Source organism: Nyctereutes procyonoides, unplaced genomic scaffold (assembly GCF_905146905.1).
Source record: "Nyctereutes procyonoides isolate TBG_1078 unplaced genomic scaffold, NYPRO_anot_genome, whole genome shotgun sequence".
NCBI classification, from domain to species: Eukaryota; Metazoa; Chordata; class Mammalia; order Carnivora; family Canidae; genus Nyctereutes; species Nyctereutes procyonoides.
The window spans coordinates 38,285,779-38,296,680 of NW_026575125.1; the positions used below are offsets into that span (position 1 = coordinate 38,285,779).

At 36.8% G+C, this 10,902-nt stretch overlaps 1 pseudogene; it reads left to right on the plus strand.

The window, feature by feature from the left end:
- The first annotated feature begins 1,649 nt into the window (after positions 1–1,649).
- LOC129517893 (mitochondrial import receptor subunit TOM20 homolog) lies at positions 1,650–2,308 on the plus strand (annotated as a pseudogene).
- Positions 2,309–10,902: the final 8,594 nt, after the last annotated feature.

Here is a 10,902-nt window from a genome sequence, read left to right on the forward strand (position 1 = left end):
GCCTGTGTCTCTGCCTCTCTCTCTCTCTCTCTCTCTCTCTCTCTCTCTCTCTCTATCATAAATAAATTAAATTAAAATAAAATAAAAATAAAAATTAGAACACTACTAACTAAAAAAATATATGTGTATATATATATATATTATATGCAACACTACTAAAAAGTGACATTTTCTACTTTTGTCTTGAAACAACAAAATAAAACAGATGAAATATATGAAACAATAGTTTTTAAGACACTAGACATCAACCAACAAAGGGCAGTGACCTCTGAGAGACAGAAAACAAATGAGACCGAGCACCTGGCTGGCTCTGTTAGCAGGGCATGAGACTCTTGATCTCAGGGTCACGAGTTCAAGCCCCACGTTAAGCCTGGAGCCTAGCTAAAATTGAACAACAACAAACGAGACAAATTCTATTATTTCCCAGTTTAAGCCTGGAGAAAATTTCAAAAGTGCAAGAAGGATCTCAGGCAGAACCTAGCAGCCTGCCTGAATTAAGTAGACTAAGCTTGGAGTTCAGAGAGGTCAAGGAGACTAGAGTCCTCAAGACAGAGTATTAGAAAGGAGAAAACACAAAATAGAACTCCAAAGATATGCAGAAGATCCCACTTCAGTCTTCCACCAAGTATTGACCAGCATATGCACACGGAGAAACATTTGAGGCCAGGAAAGGAATAAACCAAAAGAGTAACATGAAACACATTCTCAGAGGTCACACAGGCCAAGAATTGTTCCTTATATTCTTTCAACTGCTGCGTAACAGATTTCCATATACTTAGAGGCTTAAAAGGATACCCATTTACAAGTTCACAGTTCTTGAACTCTGAAGTTTGAATGTAGGCTACCTGGGTCCTCTGCTCAAGGTCTCACAAGCTGATGCTAGAACGTTGGAATGGGCTGGCTTTCTTTCCGGAGGCTCTGGGGCTGCAATCCACTTCCAAATTCATTTGTTGTTGCCAGAATTTAGATCCTTGCAGTTGTTAGGACTGAGATATCCTTTTTTCACTGTCAGTAGGGGCTGCTCTCATCCTAGAGGTTAATTTCAGGTCATTACCATGTGGCCCTGTCCATTTTCAAAACCAGCAAGGGAGAATTTCCTTCATATTCAGTCCCTCCTGTACATCAAATTTCTTTTGTCAGGAGGAAAAACTCAGTCCTTTTTAAGGGCTCATCTGATTAGGTGAGACTCACCCAGAGTAATCAGCCTGTCTTGACATCAATTATGCAGTATAATATAACTTAATTCTGGGAGGGACTACACTCATGGAAGAGAGGATCATATGAAAGTGTGGGTTATTAGGAGGCATCTTAGAATTCCACCTACCACATTCTTATTCCCACCAGTCAGGGTAGAAAAACTTCATTAATGATGGGGAATTGGGTAGAGTACTCAGAAGTGTTTTTGCCTCAGTACTGTGAAAAAGTTAGCCCTAAACCAAAGGTTGCTTTTTTCCTAACAAAGCTTAAAGGAATGACTTGAAAAGATAAAAACATTTCTCAATAACTTAATCAACCTCAGAACAAAGCTCAAGACTGTTTATAAGATCACAAATATAGATCTTTCTGCATCTCTCATGGCAAGCATCAGGTGGGAACAGTGGGGCCTGTTCTGAGGGTTTGCAGCCTACCGCTCCTTCACGTGGATCCTGATGCCACTGAGCTCACTCCTGCTTCTCAGTCAAGAGAAGGTGCTGGGCCAGAACAGCACCATTGCTGCACATGTCTACAGGTTTTCTTTTTGTTTTTTAAGCTCTTTTTAAAAAATATTTTATTTATTTATTCATGAGAGACACAGAGAGAGGCAGAGACACAGGCAGAGGGAGAAGCAGGCTCCATGCAGGGAGCCCAATGTGGGACTGGATCCCAGGACTCCAGGATCATGCCCTGGGCTGAAGGGTGGCACTCAATGACTGAGCCACCCAGGCATCCCTGCAGGGCTCTTTTCATCGGGTACTGTATTTACTTCCACCACCAGAGATGGAGTGGCCCCAGCTTAAGAACAGGCTTTGAGAACAAAGAAAGAAACAAAAGCTTACTAAGGAGAGAGCTGGACTTTCCAAGTTACCTGACCTTAAAGATGCCAAAGCTGTTCAGAAATTCTTCCTTGAAAAGTTGCTAGCTCAAGGTGAATATGAGAAGGGTGTAGATCATCTGACAAATGCAGTTGCTGTGTGTGGACAGCCACATCACTTATTGCAAATGTTACAGCAAACTTCCACCACCAATGTTCCAGATGCTTCTGACCAAGCTTCCAACAATTAGGGAAATCGTAAGTGCTCAGAGCTTGGCTGAAGATGATGTGGAATGAGAAACAAATGTCAACATAATCTCAATGAAAAATATTTTTAAAATCTTAACTCAGAAGATGTAGTGGCTCTGGGGGAATAAGGGCAAATGGGCTTGTTATGGACTGTCCTGCATTGAAATCTACCAAAGTTAATTTTTACTTTGTGTAGATCCATTTGCCTGCTTTATTTATTTTTTCCCAGTGGAAAGTCTACTTTGATAGAAAGATTTTCATTTTATAAATACATTACTGGAGTTACCAAAGTATGGACTTACATTATTCTTAAAATGTGCAATTAAAACGTACATATAACATCACATTACCTATGTTAAAAATACTCAGTGTTCAGTTTTGAAAGATAGGCAAGAAAGTATACAAGAAAGCTGAAGAATGCATATGTTTTGAAGCTAGTACATTTTGCTCTATATAAAAGAACTGGATGGAAACTTATTTTATCAAAACTGAGCATTAAAATCATTGAGAGATAAAAAAAAAAGAACACAAATATATTCAGCACCCACAAGTTGAAAGCCAAAATGTTTGGTATCTAATAAAAACTTAGCAAGCAAGAAGATATTACCCATAATGGTAAGAAAACTCGATCTACTGAAACTGACACAGAAATTGCATAGATGATTGAATTAGTAGACAAGTACATTAAAACCATTATTATAACTATATTCCTTAAGTATAGGAAGCTAGAGGAAAAAAATTAACATGTTAAGGAGAGACATGGAAGATCTAAAAAGACCCAAATCCAACATCATCTACAATACATGAGATAAAAGATATAATGGATATGATTAATGGCAGATTAGATATCACAAAAAAATATTTTTGGAAAGAGAGTATCCAAAATGAACCATACAGGGGAAGAACACATTAAAAAGATGAACAGAGCCATCAGTGAGCTGTGGGACAACTTATAAAGCCTAATACACATGTAATGAGAGCTGCCAATGGAGAAGAGAGAGAGAGATGGGAACCAAAATAACATTTGAAGAAAACATGGTAAAATATTTTTGAAACTGTATGGAAACTATGTAAGTCTACAGATCCAAGAAGTTCAATGAACTTATAAGCACAATAGAACTAACCCAAGTCTCATCATAAACAAATTTCTTAAAACCAGTGGTAAATAAAAAACGTTAAAATTAGTTAAAAAAAAGATATATTACATGAAAAGGGAAAAAAATTAAGTTGACAGATTTCTCACGTGGAACAAAGTAATACAGAAGTGAGGGAAGTAATGCATTTAAAATACAGCAAGAAAAAACTTTCAACTTAGGCATTTATACCCTGTGAAAATATCTTTCAAAAATGAAGGCCAAAAAAAGTCATTCTGAGACTTTTTTTTCAAAAGCAAAATAATTCATCACTAGCTGACCCACACACTAGAACTGTGAAAGGAAGTCTTTCAGGCAGAAGAAAAATGATACCAGATGGAAATAAGAATCTGCACAAGAGAATGAAAAGCATGGGGTAACTGTATGTATAAATATATGGGTTTTTTCTTGTTATTTAAATCTCTTTAAAAGATAATTGTTAAAAATAGCAATAGGGTACAGAGTTTATAACATATGTAAAAAGTAAAGTATATAATGATAGCTCAAAGCTTAGTTGGGGAGAAATATAAGTATACTATTTTAAGATTTTTATACCATCCAATATGGTATGATATGTATTATACCATCACTGGTAGGTAGACTGTACCAAGTTGTAAGTGTATACTGTAAACCCTAAACCAACCAATAAAATAAATTTGAGTTATAGTAAAGTAGTCCAGAATAAGCCATTGTAGCATAAAAAATTCCTTTGAGTTGAGGGCATTTGAGATCCTGAAATCCCTTATTTGCCTAAAAACAAAACCTTCCAAAAGAACTCAATTGTTATAAATCCCCTCCCAGGAACAACTCTAATCTTTTCTTTTTGGAGTGAAGTCAGTACCACACCCACGCAGAGATTATAACAAAACTATCATATCTCCTATCTATTCTCCTAAGGGCCTATTTATCTTTCCAAAAAGTCATTTGTTTTTCTTCACGTTCTCTTTCTCCTCACCCCTACTTCTAAGAAGTCATTTGTTGTCCCAAAAGTGCCCCTGTGCCCCTCCCCATCCACAATTAAGATGGTAAATGAGCCCAAAATTCTAACCAACAACTTGAGTCACATTTCTTTGTGTGAAGGTATAATTAAATCTGTTTTTTTCTCTTACTAATCTTTTTTAAATTTTCATTTTAATTTGTAGGCCTCCAAGTCTTAAACAGAAGAGGATAAAAGAAACATTTTTCCTCCTTGACAATGGCTACTAACCCAACAAATGAGATAAAATGGAATCAAACTTTTTTTATTAATCCAAAATAAGAAAATGGAAACAGAAAAAATAGACAAATAGAAAACAAATGGAAAGACAACTGATTTAAATTTGATCTTATCAATAACTACATTAAATATAAGTAATCTAAATACATCAATTAGAAGGAAGTAACTGTCAAGTTGGATTTAAAAAAGACCTAACTAAATGTTGCCTGTAAGAAAGATACTTTGAGTATTAAAACACATATAGGGTAAAAATTATAAAAGAATAAAATACACCATGGTAAGTAACACCAAATGAAAAGAAAGTTGGAATGGTTTTATTATCAGACCATGTAGATTTCAGAGCAAAGAATATTACCAGGGATAAGGAAATCCACTTCATAATGATAAAGGAGTCAATTCATCAAGGGGACTTAACAGTCCTAAATGCTTATATAGCTACAATTTTGGAATACATGAAGCAAGAACTGATAGAACTGTAAGGAAAAATAAACAAATTCACAATTATAGGCAGAAATTTCAGTATCTTTCTCTTAATAGTTTTCATAACCAGTAGATAGAAAATCAGTAAGGATATAGATTTTAACAACTTGACCTAATTGCATTTATAGAATATTCCACCAAAGAAGTGTAGAATACACATTATTTCCAAGTGCACATGATACATTTACCAAGGTAGACCATATTCTGAGCTATAAAACTAGTCTCAATTAATTTAAAAGAATACAAGTCATACATGTATATCCTCCACGGGGAATTAAATTAGGTTGTTAGAAAGATCTTTGGAAAATCCCCAAATATTTGAAACTAAATAAGACACTTTCAAATAACCTGTAGATCAAAGAAATCAAAGAGAAATAAGAAAGTAATGGAATGAAAATGGAACAATGTATCAAAATTTATGTGATGCCATTAAAACAGTATTTAGAAGGATTTTATAGTACTAAAAGCCTACATTAGAAAAGAAAAAGAGGCTTAAATCAATGACTTCAGCCTCCACACTAAAAAATCAGAAAAAGAGCACATTAAACCCAAAGTAAGTAGAAGAAAAATAATAATCAGAGCAGAAAACAATAAAATAAAGAGGAACACGAGAGAAAATTAATGAAATGACAAACTGCTTCTTTAAGAAGATCAATAAAATTGATGAATCTCTAGCCAGACCAATCAGGAAAAAAAAAAAAAAAGAATAATTACCAGTATCAGGAATGAGAGAGGTGACATCACTAAAGCTTCTTCAGATGCTAAAGGATAAGAACTGAATATCATGAGCAACTTTAAGCCAATAAATTCAACAAGATGAAATGGGAAAATTCTTTTAAAGACAAACTATCAAAGCTCATGACAAAAGAAATATATAACCTGAATAGTCCTATATCTACTAAAGAAATTGAGACTGTAGTTTAAGAATACCTGCCCATAGGAGCACCCAGGTGGCTCAGTCAGTTAAGCATCTGACTCTTGATTTCAGCTCAGGTCATGATGTCAGAATTGTGGGATTGAGCTCTGAGTCAGACTTCACACTCAGCGGGGAGTACACTTGAAGATTCTCTCCCTCTGCACCTCCCCACACTGGTGTGCTCTCTCTCTCTCTCTAAAATAAATAAATAAACCTTTAAAAAAAAGAATACCTTCCCATAAAGCAAACTGAAAGCAGCACTGGTTAAATCTATCAAACATTTGAAGGAGGAATAATAGCAGTTCTACAAAACCTCACCTACAAAATTGAAAAAGAAGGAATATTCCCAACTCATTCTATGAGCCAGCATTACCATGAAGTCAAAATCAGACCAAAATATGAGAAAACTACAGATAAACATCCTCATGAACACAGAAGAAAAATTCAAACGAAACTTTAGCAAAGTGAATATAGCAATATATAAGAAAGATAATCCATCATGACCTAATAAGTTTTATTCCCATAATGCAAAGTTTAACGTTCAAAAATCAATGTCATTTCCAATTTTAAAATGGGCAAAGGATTTGATCAGATATTTCTCTAAAGAAGACATAAAAATGGCAACAAGCTCATGAAAAGATGTCTTAGTCGTTAGGGAAATACAAATAAAATCCACAAGGAGGTACCAGTTCACACCAGCTAGCATGGCTATAATTTTAAAAAAGGAAAATAACAAGTGTTACCAGGGATGCAGAAAAATTGTAACCCTAATACATTGCTGGTAGGCATGTAAAATGGTTCAGCTGCTATGGAAAAGTTTGTCAGTTCTCCAAAAAATTAAACATAGAATTACCATATGGCCTAGCAATTCTACTCCTAGGTATATAAACAAAAGAACAAAAAATGGGGGGCACCTAGATGGCTCAGTGGGTTGAGTGCCTGAATCTTGATTTTGCTTCAGGTCATAATCTCAGGTTTGCAGGACTGAGCCCTGCATTGGGCTCCACACCAGGCGTGGAGCCTGCTTGAGATTCTCTCCCTCACCTTCTGCCCCTCTCACTTTTGTGTTCTCTTTAAAAAAAAAAAAAAAAGAACTAAAAACTAGTACTCAAACAAATACATGTCTATGTATGTTCATGGCAGCTCTATCCACAATAGCCAAAAGGTGGAAACAACACAAGCATCCAACAAAAGGTGACTGGATAAACACATTGTGGTGTATCTATACAATGGGCTATTACTCAGCCATGAAAAGGAACAAAGTTCTAATATGTGCTGCAACATGGGTGAACCTCAAAAACATTGGACTAAGTGAAAGAAGTCAGACACAATAGGTCACATACTGTATGATTCCACTTCTATGAAATATTTGGAATAGGTAAATTCACAGACACAGAAAACAGACTGGTGGTTCCCAGGGGCTGGAACCAGAAGTGATGGTTTAATGAGTATAGGGTTTCCTTTGGGGGTAATGAAATGTTTTGGAACTAAAAAGATGTGGTGGGTGTACAGTATTGTGAATGTGCTAAGCATCACTGATTTCTTTCCTTAAGATGGTTAATTTTGGGGCAGCCCGGGTGGCTCAGCAGTTTAGCGCCACCTTCAGCCCAGGGCCTGATCCTGGAGACCCAGGATCGAGTCCCACGTCGGGCTCCTTGCATGGAGCCTGTTTCTCCCTCTGCTGCTCTCTCTCTCTCTCTCTCGTTAATAAATAAATAAAATCTTTAAAAAAAAGATGGTTAATTTTATAAGAATTTAATCTTAAAAAACATTAATGTCATTTACTATATTAACAAACTTTTTAAAAAAGATTTTATTTATTTATTTGATAGGGGGAGCCAGAGCATGAGTAGGGGGAGATGGAGGGGCAAAGGGAGAGGAAAAAGCGGGCTCCCTGCTAAGCAGGGAGCCAGGCATGGGGCTCCATCCCAGGACCCCAAGATCATGACCTGAGCCAAAGGCAGACGCTTAACCATCTAAGCCACCATGCACCCCTATATTACCAAACTTTTAAAAGAAAAATCATATAATCATCTCATTAGATCCAGTGAAAGCATGCGACAAAATCTAATACCCATTCTTGATAAAATCTCTCAGCAAAATAGAAATAGAAGGGAGCTTCATAAACCTGATGAAGAGTGTCTACCAAAACCCTATAGCTAACATCATACCTAATGGTGAAAGACGGTATGCTTTCTCCCTAAATTCAGTAACAAGAAAGGGCTGTCCATCCTCATCACTTCTATTCAACACTGTACTAGTCAGTGCAATAAAGGAAATAAAAGAATCCAGATTTGAAATGAAGAAGTAAAACTTTATTCATAGACTAATACTATCTGTATGAAAATTCTAATCATCTATGTGGATATCTATGTAAAAAAAATCTGACAATATCTATAAAAAAGCCACAAGACTAGGGCATCTGGGTGGCTCAGGCAGTTAAGCATCTGCCTTTGGCTCAGGTCATGATCCTGAGCCCTTTGATGGAGCCCAGAGTAGGGCTCCCTGCTCAGCGGGGAGCCTGCTTCTCCCTCTCCTACTGCCCCTCCCACTACTCGTGCTCTCTCTCAAATAAAATCTTTAAAAAGCCATAAACTAATAAATGTGTTTAAGTTTGAAAGATACAATGATCAATGTACAAAAAACAATTGTATTTTTAGCCTCTAGTAACCAATGATCAGAAAATGAAATATAAAAAATTTCCATTTGCATTATCATTAAGAAACATGAATATAGGGAGAAATCTGTCAAATATGTGCAATGCTCATACAATAAAAACTACAAAACATTGCTGAGATAAATTTAAACCTTACATAAATGGGATAATATATACTGTGTTCATGCGTCAGAAGACTCAGTATTATTAAGATGCCAAATTGATCTGTAGATTCAGCACAATCCCAATAAAAAAACCTACCAGGATTTTAGAATTGCAAGCTTATTCTAAAATTTATCATAGAAGTGCAAAGATGTAAGACACCCAAAACTACTAGGCAAAAAAAGAAGTGAAATTGTAGAATTAACACTACTGATTTCAAGACTTACTAGAAAGCTACAGTGACCAAGACAGTGTGGTATCAGTGTAAAGATACACATCAATCAGTAGAATAGAACAGAAAGTCCAGAAATAGACCTACGTATATATTCGTATATTTCAGCAGTGGTACAGAGACAATTCAGTGAAAAAGGATAGTCTTTTCAATAAATGGTACTGTAACTACCAGATATCCATATGCGAAAAAATAAACACGGAACCGTAACTTGTACCATAACAGAAATTAACTAGAAATGAATTCTAGATCTAAATTAAACACCTAAAACTATAAAACTTCTAGGAGAAAACCTTTATGACCTTGGTTTAGGCAAACATTTATTAGATATAACACCAACAGAAAAATCCATATAAACATAGATTGATAAAACAGACTTATGCTGCATGAAAGAAACCAGACCAAAAAAAGTTCATGCTGTATCATTCCAATGATATGAAATCCCAGAAAATGCTAACTTCTATAGTGATAGAAAGCAGCTCAGTGGTTGCCTGTGTATGGGGAAAGGTGAAGGGGAGCAAATATGCCATTCCAAAATATGCCTCTTTGAGATAAGGATTATTTTGAGCTGATAAATTAGATAAACAGCAGACACAGGAGAAGCTCTGTAGAAGTCACCCTTTTGTAAGGACCATTTATAAGGGAAATCTCCATTGGTTAAGTAGGTCTCCCACTCTGTACCAGAAAGAGGACAACCCAACATCTAGAAACTTAGTGATGGGGGGCCACCTGGATGGCTCAGTGGTTGGGCATCTGCCTTTGGCTCAGGTTGTGATCCCAGGGTCCTGGGATCAAGTCCCACATGGGGTTCCCTGCAGGAAGCCTGCTTCTCCCTCTGCCTGTGCCTCTGCCTCTGTGTCTCTCAAGAATAAATAAATATTTTTTAGAAAAAGAAACGTATTGATGGGCAAGGTACTGATTTAAATCCGCATTAACAAACTTACCCTTGTTTTTAGTTGCTTTTCCTGCATCCCCCAGAATGACTCCCCTCCCTCCCACACACACACTTAAGGTGGTGACTTAGGTCACCTTGGAAAATTACACAGTTTTCCTTGGTATCTCATGTATGTATGAGGTACTCATGTGGCTCAACTTTTGTTCTTCTCTTGTTAATCTTTTAATATGGGGGTTTCAGCCAAGAACTCAGGATACAGAAAAAAGTAGTTTTCCTGTCCTACAATGGGGATGTGTGGAAGGGAGGGCTTTCCAAGGACCTCAAAGAAATTTTGGGAGAATATATGAATTATCTTGACTGGGATGCTATTTCACAGGTGTACACATATGTCCAATTATCAAACTGTACACTTTTAATACGTGCAGTTCACTGTGTGTCAATGAAAGCTGTATTCTAAAAATTAGTCGTATGCCAAGCATTATGGTTTTCAGACAACTTGCTCCCTCTGGGCAATCTTCTCTAAGTTTACATTTACCATCCATACTCTGATGGGTTTAAAACAGGCCTCTCCAGCCCAGACCATTTTGCTACGATTCGGACCGGTCAATCCGATTGCCTGATCCACATTTCCACCTAAACTGGCATGCCCGAGGCTGAACTGTTGATACCTCCTCTGCAAATTGGATTTTTCCCTGGTGTATCCTGGCACAACAGATGACACCACCACTTCCCCAGCTGTCAAAATGACCCCATGTAATTTGGATTTCTTCTCTTTCATCTCCAACATCCTTAATGTGTCATGAGTCTATCCCCTTCTCACCAACCTCACCACCTCACTGACACTAATCCAAACCATCCATCACTTCTCTGGCAATAGCTTCCCCAGTCAGCCTTCTGGCTGCCAAACTCGCTCTTGTAGTTCTCTCTCTCTCTCTCTCTCTCTCACACACAC